Below are 16,041 nucleotides of genomic sequence, written 5' to 3'. Positions count from 1 at the left end.
TTGTTTAAAGATAGTTGTAATTTGCTTTATTATTTTAAATTTTTATTTATACAACTGAATAGAATTATCTAAGTTTAGAGGTTCAGTTATTTTAACTAGCAATAATGCTGTTCTTTATGATAAAGTATAATGGAAAACTAAGATACAGGTGTCTGAATTTTGATAGAAATATAGCAATTCAAAGATTACGTTTTGTGTCTTTCCGTACTTACATGTTAATATAACTTGTTTTCTGCGCTGCTCTTACCATGCTTTTACTAGCATGCCGTTCTGCTTCCTAACTTAGTTCATTACATACATCTTCTTCTAAAACTAGATTCTAAGTTCCATAGGGACACCAGTATGATAGATGGCATATATAAATTAAAGGCTCAGTAACTCTTTGTTGAATGAATGAGTGAATAGCCTTCCACTTCTTACTCTGATAGAATGAGAAATTAGTTGGCATTTTCTCTAATCTCTGAGAGGCCTTAGGCAGAGACAGCAGTGGCCAGCAATGCTAATGTTATGCCTAAGTGTGCAACAGCAGCAAAAGCAACTTCTCCTCACTAAATCCTCAAAAAATCTCCTAGACCAAGTGCAGTACCTGGTTCACCGCTGTACAGGTAAGCTTTTCCAATTTGATGCACCCTTCAGTTGAAAACCTAAGCAAAAGTCAACCATCTGGAGTATTCTGGGAAGGCTTTTTTTGTTTTTTTCCATAGCTGTGATATTCTTAAATTAAAATTTATATTTTATCAGTGAAAACTCTATGTGTGGTTCTTAGCCTCTTCTGACTTTTAAATTGCAATAGGACATAATTTTAATTGCCTGCAGATAACAACTCATCTTTTCTGGTTCATCAGTGAAGAAGAGACAGTAACATGTTTCAAGTTTTATTTACTGGAAACATTATACATTATTTTTATCTCTAATAATAAATAGGTTAAATTTAATTAGCTTTCCAGGTTTTGACTTGATGAATTGAAGCAAATTCTTAGTTTAGTTTTTTTTTTTTTTAAGATTTTATTTATTTATTTGACAGAGACACAGCGAGAGAGGGAACATCATCAGGGGGAGTGGGAGAGGGAGAAGCAGGCTTCCCTCCAAGCAGGGAGCCCGATGTGGGGCTCGATCCCAGGACCCTGGGATGATGACCTGAGCCGAAGGCAGACGCTTAACGACTGAGCCACCCAGGCGACCCCTTAGTTTAGTTTTTTAAATTATCCTGAAAGAGCAAGACAATACCATAGTCCCTAGTATTTAGAGACTTGACACAAAGATATTTCCAATGGATATTAATATACTTATATGTGTGTGTATATTTATATGATCAGTCATTGTGGACATAAGGAAAAGTACACCACTCATATAATTTTATGTGTTTATTTATGGGAGTTAAAATATTAAACCATCTTGGGGCGCCTGGGTGGCTCAGTCGTTAAGCGTTTGCCTTCTGCTCGGGTCATGGTCCCAGGGTCCTGGGATCGAGCCCCGCATCGGGCTTCCTGCTCTGCGGGAGGCCTGCTTCTCCCTCTCCCACTCCCCCTGCTTGTGTTCCCTCTCTAGCTGTCTCTGTCTCTCTGTCAAATAAATAAAATCTTTTAAAAAAAATATATTAAACCATCTTGCCCAAATACACTAGCATTCATTTTTGTTAAAAGGATGTTATTAAAGTGACAAACACTGAGAAATGGCAAAGTTCAGCTTTTGAAACAAATTCCTAAGAGTTGTCCCTCTCTTTAAACAACAATGAAGACCTCATCTGTTTTGCAGAGTAAGATTCCATATGTATTAAATTTGTAAATATAATCACAAGAAAAATCATCAATTTTCATGCATTAATGCTCAGATATAAAAGCCAGCATTTTGGTGTGGACTTAGTGGAGTTTAGAGGTGGAAAGAATAAGTGTAGAAGTAAATGTTATGCATTGTATGTGTGGATATGAGAATTTCAATTAGCATTAATAGAGGCTATTCATCTTATTCCTCACAAACAGTTTCAGCTGCGTGTTTTTCTTTAGTAAATTAGGTTGACATTTTTCAAAGAAATTGCCTTTAGTGAATTCTTATTATGGATCTTCTCATGAGTTTATGTACAGCCAACTTACTATAAATATGGGAGGTCAAAAAGGCTAATTCTGAGTTTGTAGATCTAAAGTGTATTTGCTGTTGCCATCTGTTGGAAGCAAGCTTTTTTGCTCTGATTTTCACTGAGTTCTAATCAATGGAAATTCACACTTCTGAAGTTCTAATGCAAAGGGGTATCTATGTTATACTTCTACTGAATATCACTTTTCTGCACATTAAAAAATCTGGGTGCTAGAAGTTAGGGGGCAAGTCTGTTTCTCTTGTACACATAAAAATCCCTTGGGGAAGCATACACACCAGTAGCCTGCTGCTCTGAAGGGAGCTTGGGAGTCTGAAGGACTTGGGTTTGAATTCTGCCTCCAGTGCTTGACTGTGGGCACGTTGCTCAGCTTCTTGGTCTTGGTTTTCTCAACTACAAAATGGAAAAAATAACCCGGTCTCTGAAAATTATTGTTAGATTTTAATGAGATGATATTTGTGGTAGGTATAACAAACTTAACCAAATAGCTACAGACCAGCCCTGCAAAAATTGTTCTCATCCACATTTTCTAAATGAGGAACTTAAGACACTATAGCTCGTATCACTCAAAAACCCCACAGCTATTGAAGTGCAACCCAACTCCAGATTCATGTTCCCTCCTATGACACTGGTCGTGGAAAGTGTGTTTACTGAGGCTGTGCCTCTAGATTCGGTCATTTGATGGAAGCGATCTCAGTCTCCCCATATGCCAGGCACTCTCTAGATGCTAATTTGTAGTTCTCACGGTACGATTACCATAGATTAGTGCTCTGAAAAGTTGTATCTGTTCTTCAACCATGAAATCGGATGTATTTTCTCTTTTTCACAAGAATCCATTTTAAATTTTGAAATGGCGAACTTTAAGAAGAATGACAAGGAAAACAGTGTCTCAGAAATAACCTAAAAGTAGTTTCAGAAATCAATGAACTTCAGTCCCTTACTTTTCCCAGCACCCATTTTCAAACTGCTAAGTGTCCTTCCTTTGTTGAGTTGGCTCAGCTGCAGGACATCGGTCTGTGTTCTTTTTCAAAGGAAACCATCCTGGGAATGGTACAGTCTGTGAAACAGGTTGTTTTCAACAATAGCTGAATAAACCAATTAATATTAATGCAATTTTTTAAACTTGTTTTCCAAATGTTCATTGTGAATTTTAAGTGAAGTTCCTCCTTGAAAAGTGCTTTAATGGGCCTGCTCCTCTGGGCCAAGTTTTAAAAAGCTTAAAATTTGTTCTCGTTTTTGTCTAAAAATTTTCGGAACTGTCATCATATATTTTGCATTACATTAAATGCAAGTTTGTCAGCATTTTCCGTAGTCTGCCAGTATGAAAGTAATGGAAAATGAACCCGTATTTATGTGATATTGCTATTCACATAATAATTTATATTTGCAAATTTTGTAGAAGCAGTTTTTAATAATATCGTTCTATCTCACATGCTAAAGAACATACAAATGCAAAGAATTTCCAATTTATAAAAAGCTTTTGCTCCAGAACTAATGAGATTTTGATTCACGTTGAAATAATCTTGTTGATACTGTTTCAGTCATTTTTGTTTACGGGTCTATGTAGTGCCTGATACATAGTAGATGCTCTGTCAAGATTTGTTGAATGATTTAAGAAATCAAAGAATGAATTATCAGAGAATAAGAATATCAGTCCCCAAATTTGTTTTATGGGGAATACATATATGCCTCTCAGGTAGTCCCCTTCACTGTTGGCCTCACACTTCTGTACTCTAGAAGTTTTGTGATTCATCCCAGTTATTCCCCACCCCCAACACCTACACTCAGCTTCTTCCCTTCTTCACTCCGATTGGAAAGAGCTTTGGTAACCTTAAGCAACTTTAGCAGGTGTTAGGGAGACTTGCCAAAGCACATTAACACCTAATGCGCTTTCTTTCAGAAGTAATTAGAAGAAATTAAAGTCGGTAGTCTTACAATAGGGAAGAAAGTGAGCAACTGTTCAATGAATTTTATATTCTGAACATATTCTCAAATTTTTCAGTTGACGAATTCCAGGATTTTCTTCAAGTCCGAAAAAACGGAGCATGTGTTATATTCAGAAATGAATAATAATCGTATTCTGTTGAAAACATACTTTGTCTGCAGAACAGCGGGTTCAGTTTGGGACACCTGTATCAAAACTGCTTGGAAGCATTAGCACCTGAGTATAAAGTAAATTTAAAAGTGCTTCCTCTCTTTTTTTTTCGGAGCAGAAAACCATACCTAGAGCTATCAGATCTAGAATTTTTTTTTTCAAATGTACTTTTAACTGAGCCTTTTTCCTATCTTATAAAATATGACATGAACTATATTTTCATCATTGCCTTCAGCTGGCTCTCTTGTAAGATAGTCATTCAAGCCCTCCAAATAATACTTAGCTGTTCCACAGGTTATTTGTGTGATTCTCAGGTGGGCATTGTAATTCTAGAACTACCTTATATCCTGATACATGCAGTGTGAGTGAAGCAGTTGTATTACCTCCCCTTAGCTATTATTACTTGTGGACTGACTTTCACTCTTTAGTTCTTTGTCCCAAACTGCCTTATGCGGAGTCCATTATTCATTAGTAAATAAGACTGAGATGTGAGGTATTTTCTGGTGACTCTTCCTCTTCTGGTTCGCTTCTCAACTCTTCATACAACAATCTAAACTTGCCTTGCCAAACATACAGAGTTTTCCAGTATTTGCTACTGAAGGAGGAGGAAGTAGCTTTAAGTTGATGATAAGAATACTCAGAGAAGCCCACTTCCAAAAATTTCCTAATGTTAGCATGTCTAACAGACCTAAAAATCTGTTGGTTGAGATTTAGTGAAACACATCAGGCAATCAGGACGAACAACAGAACAACAAAGACATGCAGTTACTGTTTTATGACTGTTTTTCTGCTTCCTGAACACAATCCATATTTTCTTGAAAGCCATTTGAGATTATGTAAATATATCCTTTCTTATATGCTGAAGATACCAGAAGCTAAAACAACAACAAAAAGCCTACACAGAACAGTTTAACAATGCAGATAAGGTGAACCTTCTGTCCTTATAATATGCTAATTAAGTGCATTTGTATCTCCCATACAGGCTGTGACTATGTAGTGATGAATAAGAACTTTAAACACACATGACACCTCATTAAAATGTAATTTTCACATCATATATCTGAGCCCTTTACTTTGACAGCTGAGTAATGTGAGTGCTGAGCAGAGAATCCTGAACATTTTGAAACTGTCACGTGTTTCATAGGTAGCTGAATCTGCTTCCTGAACGGTTTAGTTAAATATGGTGCACCCTAATCACAAAATAGAGCCTGAAAGGAGCCAGATCTTAAATCAGATTTGTCCTGAGCCTGTGGGTTAGGATTGCCTCACAGTTCCACGTGAGAAGCTACATTGTCTCTACAGTTTAATTTACCTCCGTCTTAGTAACTGAGTGAGCTTTACAAAAAGAAAAAATAGTCAGCTACTTGTTGCTCATTTCATCCCGGTCTGTATTTTTATGCATCAGCTGCTGCCAGGTGCGCAGAGGAGCCCCTGTCTTCCTCCCGGTGCCGCCTCGAGTGCCGGCTCCAGCCTCAGGGCGTTGCCGCTGGTGCTTTTTCAGGGAGTCCAGCCAAAACTTGGGAAATGTGCCCTCACTAGTCCACTGCCCCTCAACATCAGCTGAACTCTCTTCTGTTTGTCTTTACCTATCTTTTGTTTTCCTTTCTTCATAACTGAAGGTTAAACCTTTTCAGAATGACACCTTCTGCTTTTCAGGCTCTGAATATCAAATCACAGAGCAAAGCTTGACCTGCCTTTTTACAGCCAAGCCCGCCGTTAGCCATTAATCGGACATGTAGGAGACAAGAGGCAAAGGATAAAGAGGTTCACAAATTTATTATGTTTTTTTTTTTTCCTACAGAGTGATGTCCCTGATAAATGTATAATTATTAGAAATGTAATCAAAATCGTTTCTACATGCAACAAAAAGATGATTTACTTGTGAATAAGCTTCCCAACTCACACCAGCTGTCCCTTCCGTAGCCATTTCCCTGCTCATGAGCACGTCCAGCAGAGGGCAGGCAGGTGGAACTGAAATAGTTTTGCTGCTCATTATTCGCACATATCCTCAGGGTTGGCAATAGTGACTAAAATGAAATTTCTGATTATCTAAAAGTTCCACTTCGGAATACTCTGCGTCTGTCCACATTAGCATGGGTAAATGAGAATTGGTTTTATTATATAACAAAGCCTGACATTTGCTTTATTTCTTTGGTTTTTTTGTTTGTTTGTTTTTCCTTCAAGTTTTAGGTGATGGTCAAGTACCCTAGAATAGGGTTGACCATCAAAAGTATGACTTTAAGGACAAGGGTATTTCCCTCTTAAGTACTTTTCTGTCAGGAAGCTAAATTCTCAAATTATAATGATTAATGACCAAATAATTTAAGATACATAAATGACAGGTAAAATCTGTGTTGTACAGTTTTTGGGGAGAGACCTATCAGATTCCCCTAAAAACAAGTAGAGAACATTTCCTTTTTATTTGCTTAGATAAGAACTCTGCCTGTTTCTCTTTATGCTCTTCAATAGTACAATTCATGGTCGAACTTTTTGCATCCACTTACTCCAATTAAGATACAAATTAAAATTATCCAGGCCTTTCTCTCTGAAATGTCTTGTGACTGAAATATTTTAGCCTTAAAATTTGGATTTTTAAAAATAATGTTAGAAAAAAATGATTCTACCAAAAATATACAGACACGAGTGAATTGTTAGGTATTTGTTGATTTCATGATTTAGAATGATCTCTTATGCTAATTTTTTTAAATATAAGAAATGTCTTTGAAGAAACTTTTGCCTTTGAAAAAAAAAAGAAAATGGCACTTTATTTTTTTTTTTTTAAATATTTATTTGACACAGAGAGAGCACAAGCAGGGGGAGCGGCAGGCAGAGGGAGAAGCAGACTCCCCACTGAGCAGGGAGCCCGATGCGGGACTCGATCCCAGGACCCTGGGATCATGACCTGAGCTGAAGGCAGACGCTTAACCGACTGAGCCACCCAGGCGCCCGAAAATGGCACTTTATTTAGAAATATCCTATTCAATAAAAAATATAAAATGGACTGTGGTTTTTAAAAACAGTAAACTTTCCAAAATCTATGCTAATATTTCTATATAACTACATACTTACATATTAAACAAAAAATTTACACTTTTATATTTTATGAGAAGCCCACCAAGAGACATAAGTGGTAATGGTTTAGGGAGAGGAAACTTGAAAGTGGAATTGGAAATACTAAGAAAAAGCCAAAGATTAAAAGTGACATTCAGGCACATAATCAGACTTGCTATAGAAAGCAGAAGCAGGAAGTCAAAACTGGCCTTAAGTGAGAAGCCCAGTAATTGATTGGTCCTCCCTCCCTCCTGCCCTTTCTTCCTTCCTTCCTTCCTTCCTTCTTTCCTTCCTTCCTTCCTCCCTGTTTTTAGTAAAAGAAGCCCTCTCTTGTCAGAAAAGGACAGTTTTACTCTGGAATTTTAATCGAATGTGACCCATTCAATTATGTGTTTCAGCTATTGGACATATTAAACAATTCTTGAGAATTTAATTGCTCAAAAATTATTTTTATATCATCTTCACTGAATTTTCTCCTGAATATGAATGTATTAACTTGCCATGTATTCTGGATTCTTATGATAGCTTTTAGTATAATCATACTTTTTAAGTTTTCAGGAACATGGCAGAGTATCTCAGTGGATGAATAGGACTACTGACTTGGCTGATTATGTTCCAGAATTAGAAATTTAAAATACCACAGCAAGGGTTCAAACATGTATTGCAGTATGGAAAAGCTTATAACTTTCTAAACCTAACGGTGAACAAGAAGATTTATATATGAATGAAGGTGGGGGTTTTAGTTCTCGGATTTAATGAAAAAGATAAGCCAATCAGAAGAGATATATGCTTTTTTTTTTTAAGATTTTATTTATTTAGTTTAGAGACAGAGCACAAGAGGGAGAAGCAGACTCCCTGCTGAGCAGGGAGCCCGATGTGGGACTCGATCCTGGGACTCCAGGATCGTGACCTGAGCCGAAGGCAGTTGCTTAACCAACTGAGCCACCCAGGCGCCCCGAGATATATGCTTTAAATTGTTGAATTTCAGGACAGAATTCACAGAAGGGGGACACCTGGGTGGCTCAGAGGGTTAAGCATCTGCCTTCAGCTCAGGTCATGATCCCAGGGTCCTGGGATCGAGTCCCGCATCGGGCTCCTTGCTCAGTGGGGAGCCTGCTTGTCCCTCTGCCTGCCGCTTCCCCTGCTTGTGCTCTCTCTCTCTCTCTCTCTCTGATACATAAATAAATAAAATCTTAAAAAAAAAAAAAGAATTCACAGAAGGAATATAAAAGCATTCATCTAGTGGAGTTGCATGGTATATTGGGGTTAGAGTCTAAAGTATCAAAGTAAAAATTAAACATAATCAAATGATTTTTAAAACTCCTTTAATAGTTTATAAAATATAGTGAGTTTTTTAAATATATATATATCCCTATTGAGTGCTGAGATAGTAGGATATATTATGTGCAATGTATAGTCTATATACTAAAAAGTACATTTACAAAGTATAAATTTATAGTATTTTAATTATATAACTATTTGAATTCATGTCAAGTAAATATATCTGTGATATACAACTTTTCTATACTAACAAAGGGAATTGCATAGTTATTTCTGTGTGGGTAAATCCATTCTGTGAGAACTTTTTACCCCAGTGTATATATTCTTTTTGATCATTTATGAAATTTCTGAATGGTGCAACTAAAAAAGTCATAGGGTATAAGAATATTTAATGATATGAAAAAATGTTCATTATGTATTGCTAAAATTTTGGTATTTTTTAAAAGCAGGTTTCAATGATTGGAAATTTAGATCATTATACATTTTATCTACTTTTGTTTATATTTGAAGATTTCTATAAAAAGCTTTTAAAAATTTATGAGAAAAAGCATTTTAGTAGTGATATTAGTAGTATATATTTTAGCAAGTATATAGTTCAAAGTTTAAATGGAAGTTAAGCTCCAAATTGTTCAGATTTGAGCTTTTTTGGGTTTTACCAAATTTCTTTAGTGAATATGTTGTCTTTGAAGTAGTGAAATACATTTCTAAAAATTGAGCTAATACTCCACATGGATAGAATACTGATAATCTAGAATTCTATGATGGAATATAAGAAGGCCTTCTAATTGTGTCAGGACAGTCACTAACTAATTAGCACTAGGTCTCACAAATAAGAAAATGTCAAAGTCTTACTGAGAGAATAAAACTATAAGAGAGGAGACTTACTCTATTTTTAGTTTTTTGGTATTTTTGTGTTTTTCTTTGTTAGAAAAGAAAAATGTGTAGTTCTTAAAAGTATTAGACATTCCTAGAGGCTTGGCTTCCACTGCTTGGTTACAGAGCCCTACAAAAGTATGTAACACAGATTGAATCTACTCTCATATAGAAATATGGGATAACAAAATAGGCTGATCTCTCACTCCAGAGACCTTAGAAATAGTTCCAGTGTTTCACTAAATTATTTGGTCTAGTGGTACTGTATTGATTTTAACTAAACTGTTCAAACCATAAGTTTTCACTTGTTGTTTGTAAGGGTGAACATTGAAAAGGGAAAAACATAAAAAGGAAACCATAAGTTTTGTGGAATAACAAAAATTCAGTCAAGTAAAATTTTAAGATCTAATTGGTTTTATTGAAAAATTCATGAATCAGGCAGCAAGCCATCTAGCAAGTAGAAATGAGCTCTAAGGAGCTGTACAAAATGTAAGGCTTTAGGGGTGCCTGGGTGGCTTAGTGGGTTGAGCTTCCAACTCTTGATTTCAGCTTAGGTCATGATCTCAGGGTCTTGGGATTGAGCCGGCACTGGGCTCTGCACTCAGCGAGAGTCTGCTTGTCCCTCTCCCTCCCACATCTGCCCCTCCCCGCCTTAAATAAAGTAAATAAAATCTTAAAAAAAAATGGAAGACTTTATAGGCAGGAAGGGGAAGCTTAAGGAAAGAATAGATTACGTCATCTTCCTTTAGGAGTTGGAGAGGGTCTATGTGGCAGATTACCTAATTGGTGCTGACTAGAAAATTCCAGACTAACTGGTTAAGACAACATTCCTGCAAAAATTTGAAACTGGAATTAGGTTAAGTATTAAACCTTGGTTTGGTGATGTGGGTTTAGCACAAGTGACTCTATTTTAAGTCTGTTGTTTCTTTTTAATAGTTTAAATATGACAATGTTGAATATGCATGAAAGGAGAGTCAACAATTCTAATCAGAAATGAAACTTTTTTTTTACTTTTAGCTTTGACAATAAAACAGTCAATATTATTATTTTCCATTTATACACATATCCTTTTTATGTTCATGCTTGTATTTCTTAGGAAAGAATAGTTAAGTATGGTCATTGAACATTGACTATTAGCCATTAAAACAAGATATTTGATGAATATTTTTGATGAGAGAGAAGCACTGATGGTCATTTTCATGGTATAATGTTAAAAATCATTTATGTAGAAAGTATTAGAATGTTTTATCACAATTTTGTATAATTATTTTGGGAGGCAAATAACTTTGTTCTAGTGATCAGTGGGTTTAAATATTTTGGAAGCCTCTTTTTATATTTCTTCGTATAATAAAATTTCAATGTGTGCAAATTGATTGCAAATAACTGATGCTTAAGTTATATGGGATAATGGATCTCAAAGTGTGGTCTAAGGAACTTGTTACAGATGCAAATTCTCAGGTTCCATCCCAGATCAAATCAGTAACTCTGGGGATGGATACCAGTAATTATTTTTAATAACCTGCTAAATTTGAGAATTACTGTATAATCCATAATCCCTACAAGGTTAGTATATACTATAGAATATAATAAAAACATTAAACTGTTTTTCTTTGTTTTGTTTTTAGAATTTCTATGACTATTTTGTTGATTGCCTTTAAATAAGTGATTCCCATTTCCTATTTACTGACTACTGCAAAGAGGCTCTATAACTCACTACTGGGGAAACATGTTAAAAATTCAGATTTCCTGGGGCGCCTGGGTGGCTCAGTCATTAAGCGTCTGCCATTGGCTCAGGTCATGATCCCAGGTCCTGGGATCGAGCCCCACATCGGGTGTCTGCTCAGCAGGAAGCCTGCTTCTCCCTCTCCCACTCCCCCTGCTTGTGTTCCCTCTCTCGCTGTGTCTCTCTCTGTCAAATAAATAAAATCTTTTAAAAAAAAGTGCAGATTTCCTGTCTGTTTCCCATCTCATCATCCCTAAGATGTTGATTCAATATATGAAGTGAGGCCCAGAGATAGTATTTTTTAGAGTCGGTTCTGGGTTTGGAAAAGAATCACTACTCTAGATTCTCCAGTGTTTAAATAGGATTTATATCTTAGCTCAAATATTATCTTAATGCGTTAAGAATCTGTGGAGCAATGTATGTTAACTACCCCCTCTCTAGGCTAAGGCTTCTCTGGAAGTAAAATGTATCACTTTGTTACATTAAATGACCCTGTTTTGTGTCCTCATAGAATTACTACCTGTGTGGTTGACAGAAAAGAACAGCAGTGTGATACAGGATGGACATGTCCCCTCTCAAGCTTGTCCTGGCAAAGCAAGGTGCCATTCATCTTCACCTTGAATAGCTGGAATAAATTAACACAGTGAGAAGAGCAGTAAGACTCTAGACAATCATGCAGTGCTTTGCAACCGCTCATGGTCTGTTCATGTGTTGGGAAAACAACAACAACAAAAAAAAAAACAAAAAAAGGTGGAAAATGAGGAGGAAAACAAATTAGACCTGTCACTACAGTTGAAGGAATGTAGTAACCAGGAGAATCCTATCCTCACCATGAGCAGAACCTCAGACTTCTATATTTTAATTTAGGGCAAAGTTTTCTTTCATACACAAAAGTAGGGGTAGGTAGAATTCTGAATCTTTCATTTATGTTTGTAACTTGCCACATGTACTAATACCTAGTCTGCGGCATATGATCTGTCCATTCCCACTGACTTTCCTAAACATGGACAGATGAAGAGCTCTTTGGAAACGCTGTGCTCTGTCTGAGTCTAATCACTCTTTCTGATCCTGGTCATTTACTCTGGCTATTCAAGGCTGTCACGAGTGGCACTCAGCTTTGCCAGCTGAGATCTGGGCAAGTGCAGACAACGTTCTTGTCCTCAATCAGGCTCATACGTAACCTTTATGTGGTCCAGTCCCCTGCTGTTCTGCATGTTCTCCTTTAGGACAGAAATATCTGGTGGCCTTGACCCAATAGGACTGTACATTTTCAAATGTGAATCCATTGAATTAAATATTCTGACGTGCTTAAAGGAGACTCGAAATTGTATATCTTTTTTTTTTTTCACTTTTAAATTGAAATTGTGCATGGGGGTGCTGTCTCACTGAATGAAATAACTATTTTTAAGAGAAACTTTTCTTTAGGTTACATTTCCCCTTCACCTATTTTTTTGTATGTATCGTCAGAATTAACCCTAAAAGTATTTGGCTTAGCTCACTGCAGTGAGTAGTTGTTTGTTCTAAAGATCTTTTCTTTCGTTTCCTTTAATTCTATTAATTTTACACCAACTCTTCCCCCAGTTTAGAGCTGAAAATGCAGTCATTCTCATTGCATGAAGTTTGATTTATTTGTTTAGACTGTATACTGATTAGGATGTAAAATATTTCTGCTGTTATTCCTATTTAAAAGAGTATGAAATAGGGCGCCTGGGTGGCTCAGTTGGCTAAGCGTCTGCCTTTGGCTCAGGTCATGATCCCAGAGTCCTGGGATCGGGCCCTGCATCAGGCTCCCCGCTCCGCGGGAAGCCTGCTTCTCCCTCTCCCACTCCCCCTGCTTGTGTTCTGTCTCTCGCTATGTCTCTCTCTGTCAAATAAATGAATAAAATCTTTAAAAAAAAAAAAAAGAGTATGAAATAGGGTGCCTGGGTGGCTCAGTTGGTTAAGCGACTGCCTTCAGCTCAGGTCATGATCCTGGAGTCCCAGGATCAAGTCCCACATCAGGCTCCCTGTTCGGCAGGGAGTCTGCTTCTCCCTCTGACCCTCCCCCTCATGTGCTCTCTCTCTCTCTCTCAAATAAATAAATAAAATCTTTAAAAAAATAAATAAAAAATAAAAGAGTATGAAATAGCAAAAGTAATAAAAAAATGTAAAGCCTCACACAAACCTTACAAGTATTTTTTTGCATTTCTAAACTATGGGAAAAAGGAAAATCTAAAAGATGGATCAGTTTCTTGTTTTACTAATAACCCTCATGATTATTTATTTTAGATTCTACGTATATTCTCTGAGATAATTTGGAGGCCTTTTAGATTTCCTTAATTTACATAATAAGGCTAAGAAATTTTACATAATTCACTGTTAAAAAATACTTGCCAAATTCTTAATTTTGTGTCTAGCTCTGTACTCAAGATCTTAATGAATTAGAGTGAACATGTGATGGAATTGATCCTTTTAAATTCTGAAGCAATTCTTTTTAGCCTTCAAGTGGACTGATTATATACTGCTTGAAATGGGATGAGGAGGGCAGATCTACCCTTTGGCAGAGTACCGATGAGGATGAGTACTATAGGCAGAGATGTAATGCTGACTGCATCCCAAATTTGTGAGCACCCTGTTATTTGACATGCACAGCTTATACTAAATTCCTTTCTTTTTCCATTAATGAGAAGGAATAATATTCACTGATTCAGTCTGTAGCACTTGGCTATTATTTGCTGAGCTGTATAAACAATGAACAGCTGTATCATTGTTTATATTACATGATTTTGTTTATTCATTTAAAACACTTTATGACAGTAGTGTGGCTTAGCAGCATGCTTATGGTAATGAAGAAGTTAATTAGCAATATTGAGCAAGACTTCAAGAGATGAGTTTTAATAAGTAGTGCTAAAAATATTACAGTAGTCATCCACAGATAAACATAGTAAGCCTCAGACGAATGAGAAAAACGGTCAGATTACAAGAAAAATCACGTTAGACTCCTTTGCTTTCGGTTTCAAAAAAATAGTACAGATAAACACATATTCATTCACATACTGAGGACAGTGACTGTAATTCCCCTGTTGTTTTATTTTTCCCATAACATAAAGCTACTATATGAGTAGAAAATGGAAGATTACTTTAACAAAAAATAAGCAATTATCTTTTAATAACAAATTCACTCTGATAGAATACTCTGCCAGTAAAGAAGTCAGACAGCTTACCACGAATCTAGAATTATATGAGCTCTCCAACCCAGAAATACTGATAGACATAGTCTGAGTGTGTTTGTCGGCTTCATTTTAGAGCCAAAGAAATCTTAATTCAAACACCAGGAAATCCATAACTGGAAAGAATCCCATAGTTACTGCTGATATTTTCCTCTAATTATAAGTGACTTTGAAGTATCATAAGCCCACTTAAGAACTCTGGATTTTGATAAGAGAAGTATTCCCAGGCTCCATTGACTAGACCTGGTATTATCAGAAATTCACTTGTGTTTGGCTGTGCATTAGAGTGTATTTGATATAATGATATGAAAAGGCTAGTATTGCAGTGTGTTAATACAGCATCAGTTTTGCCTGAGGGCCAAACAGAGGTTAAACTTACACTGTTTGGCACTAGTCACTTAGCAGATACTATGACTCATTTTGTGAATTCATTATGATTGGGGCAAGCGCTGTTGCTTTGCTGTATTTATTTATTTATTTATTTATTATTTATCTATTTATTTATTTTATTTATTTTTATGCCACCACAAGCAGTGTCTCCTCTCCAGGCCAAGCTGAACGGGTGATTAAGTATTCCCATAGACTGAAGAGGTTACTTTTAATCAGAAAAAGGGATTTTTTTTCTTATTTATAAATATCATATATATGGGTCTCATATGAGTGAGAAATACCAAAATTTATTAAAGCCAAGAGAAGTTGGTCGTAGGTGATATTTTAAAAAGCGATGGTTCCAGGAAATTGTATATAAAGCCTGCCAATGAGGATTCTTTGTGGATGAGTCATGACCATACTCAAAATATTTGATTTCATTTGTTGATCATTCAGTGAGTGTCTGTAATGTGCAAAATGCTTCCCTGAGTGCTGTGGGAGATAAAGTAAGAGCCAGGGCCCCGTAGGTGAGAAACTTATCATTGAGTTAGGGAGGCAACACACCGGAACAAAGTCCAGTCGTGACAAGTAACCAAATTGTGTAGTATTTTTTTTTTTTTATAAAACCCACCAAATTAATATACTAAATCTTAATAAAATAATAAATCTTGCAAGATCAATCAGAGTCAGCCTAGAAGGTGGTCTTCTGGGCATGTTGACAAGCTTTGTCATGGACCCTCTCCTGCTGAATATTTTAAATCAATAACTTTGATGAAGATAGAGAAGATGTGACAATTTGCATTGTTGGAGGACAGGTTATAGGGAAAGAATATACAAATAGACCGGATTATAAAGTCAGGAATCAAATGGGTATGGACAGACATTATCAAGGACCAAAAGTGAAAAAGATGAAATTGAGTCCTCTGTTTAGGTTTGTTTGTTACATAATTCCAATATGAGAAGATTCTGCTAGACAGTTGTTCATGGGGCAGGGGGCGGGCAGGGGGAGAACTTCAGTCATTTTCAGCCAGCAAATTCATATTAGTTGACTCACTCCTTGCCAGTCACTGCATAATATACTGGGGATGCAATGACTCAAACATAGTCAGTCCCCGCAGTCAGTCAGTCACAAGCTTATGGGATTTGGGGAACCATGGATTAAATTTGTATCAGTAATTTGGGTTATGAGGTGGGAAAGATGAATGCAATCTCCAACTGTGTTGATGATATAGATGACGATGATGATAATAATAATAATGCATCTAGAATAAAGGATAAAATTTCATGCTTTTCCCATTTGGTCAGACCATTTCCTAAGAATTTGTTTCAGAACTTTTGGGCACCAGATTTT

The 16,041-nt window shown here is 36.4% G+C and overlaps 1 protein-coding gene across 1 annotated transcript in view; it reads left to right on the top strand.

Moving 5' to 3' along the window:
- The window catches only part of ADGRL3 (adhesion G protein-coupled receptor L3), an 811,907-nt gene that overhangs the window by 534,046 nt on the left and 261,820 nt on the right, over positions 1 to 16,041 (top strand). The window lies entirely within an intron of this gene.

This window comes from Mirounga leonina, unplaced genomic scaffold, assembly GCF_011800145.1.
Source record: "Mirounga leonina isolate KUSES-001 unplaced genomic scaffold, KU_Mleo_1.0 Mir_129, whole genome shotgun sequence".
Classification (NCBI taxonomy): domain Eukaryota; kingdom Metazoa; phylum Chordata; class Mammalia; order Carnivora; family Phocidae; genus Mirounga; species Mirounga leonina.
This window is presented reverse-complemented; position numbering and strand designations above follow the sequence as displayed.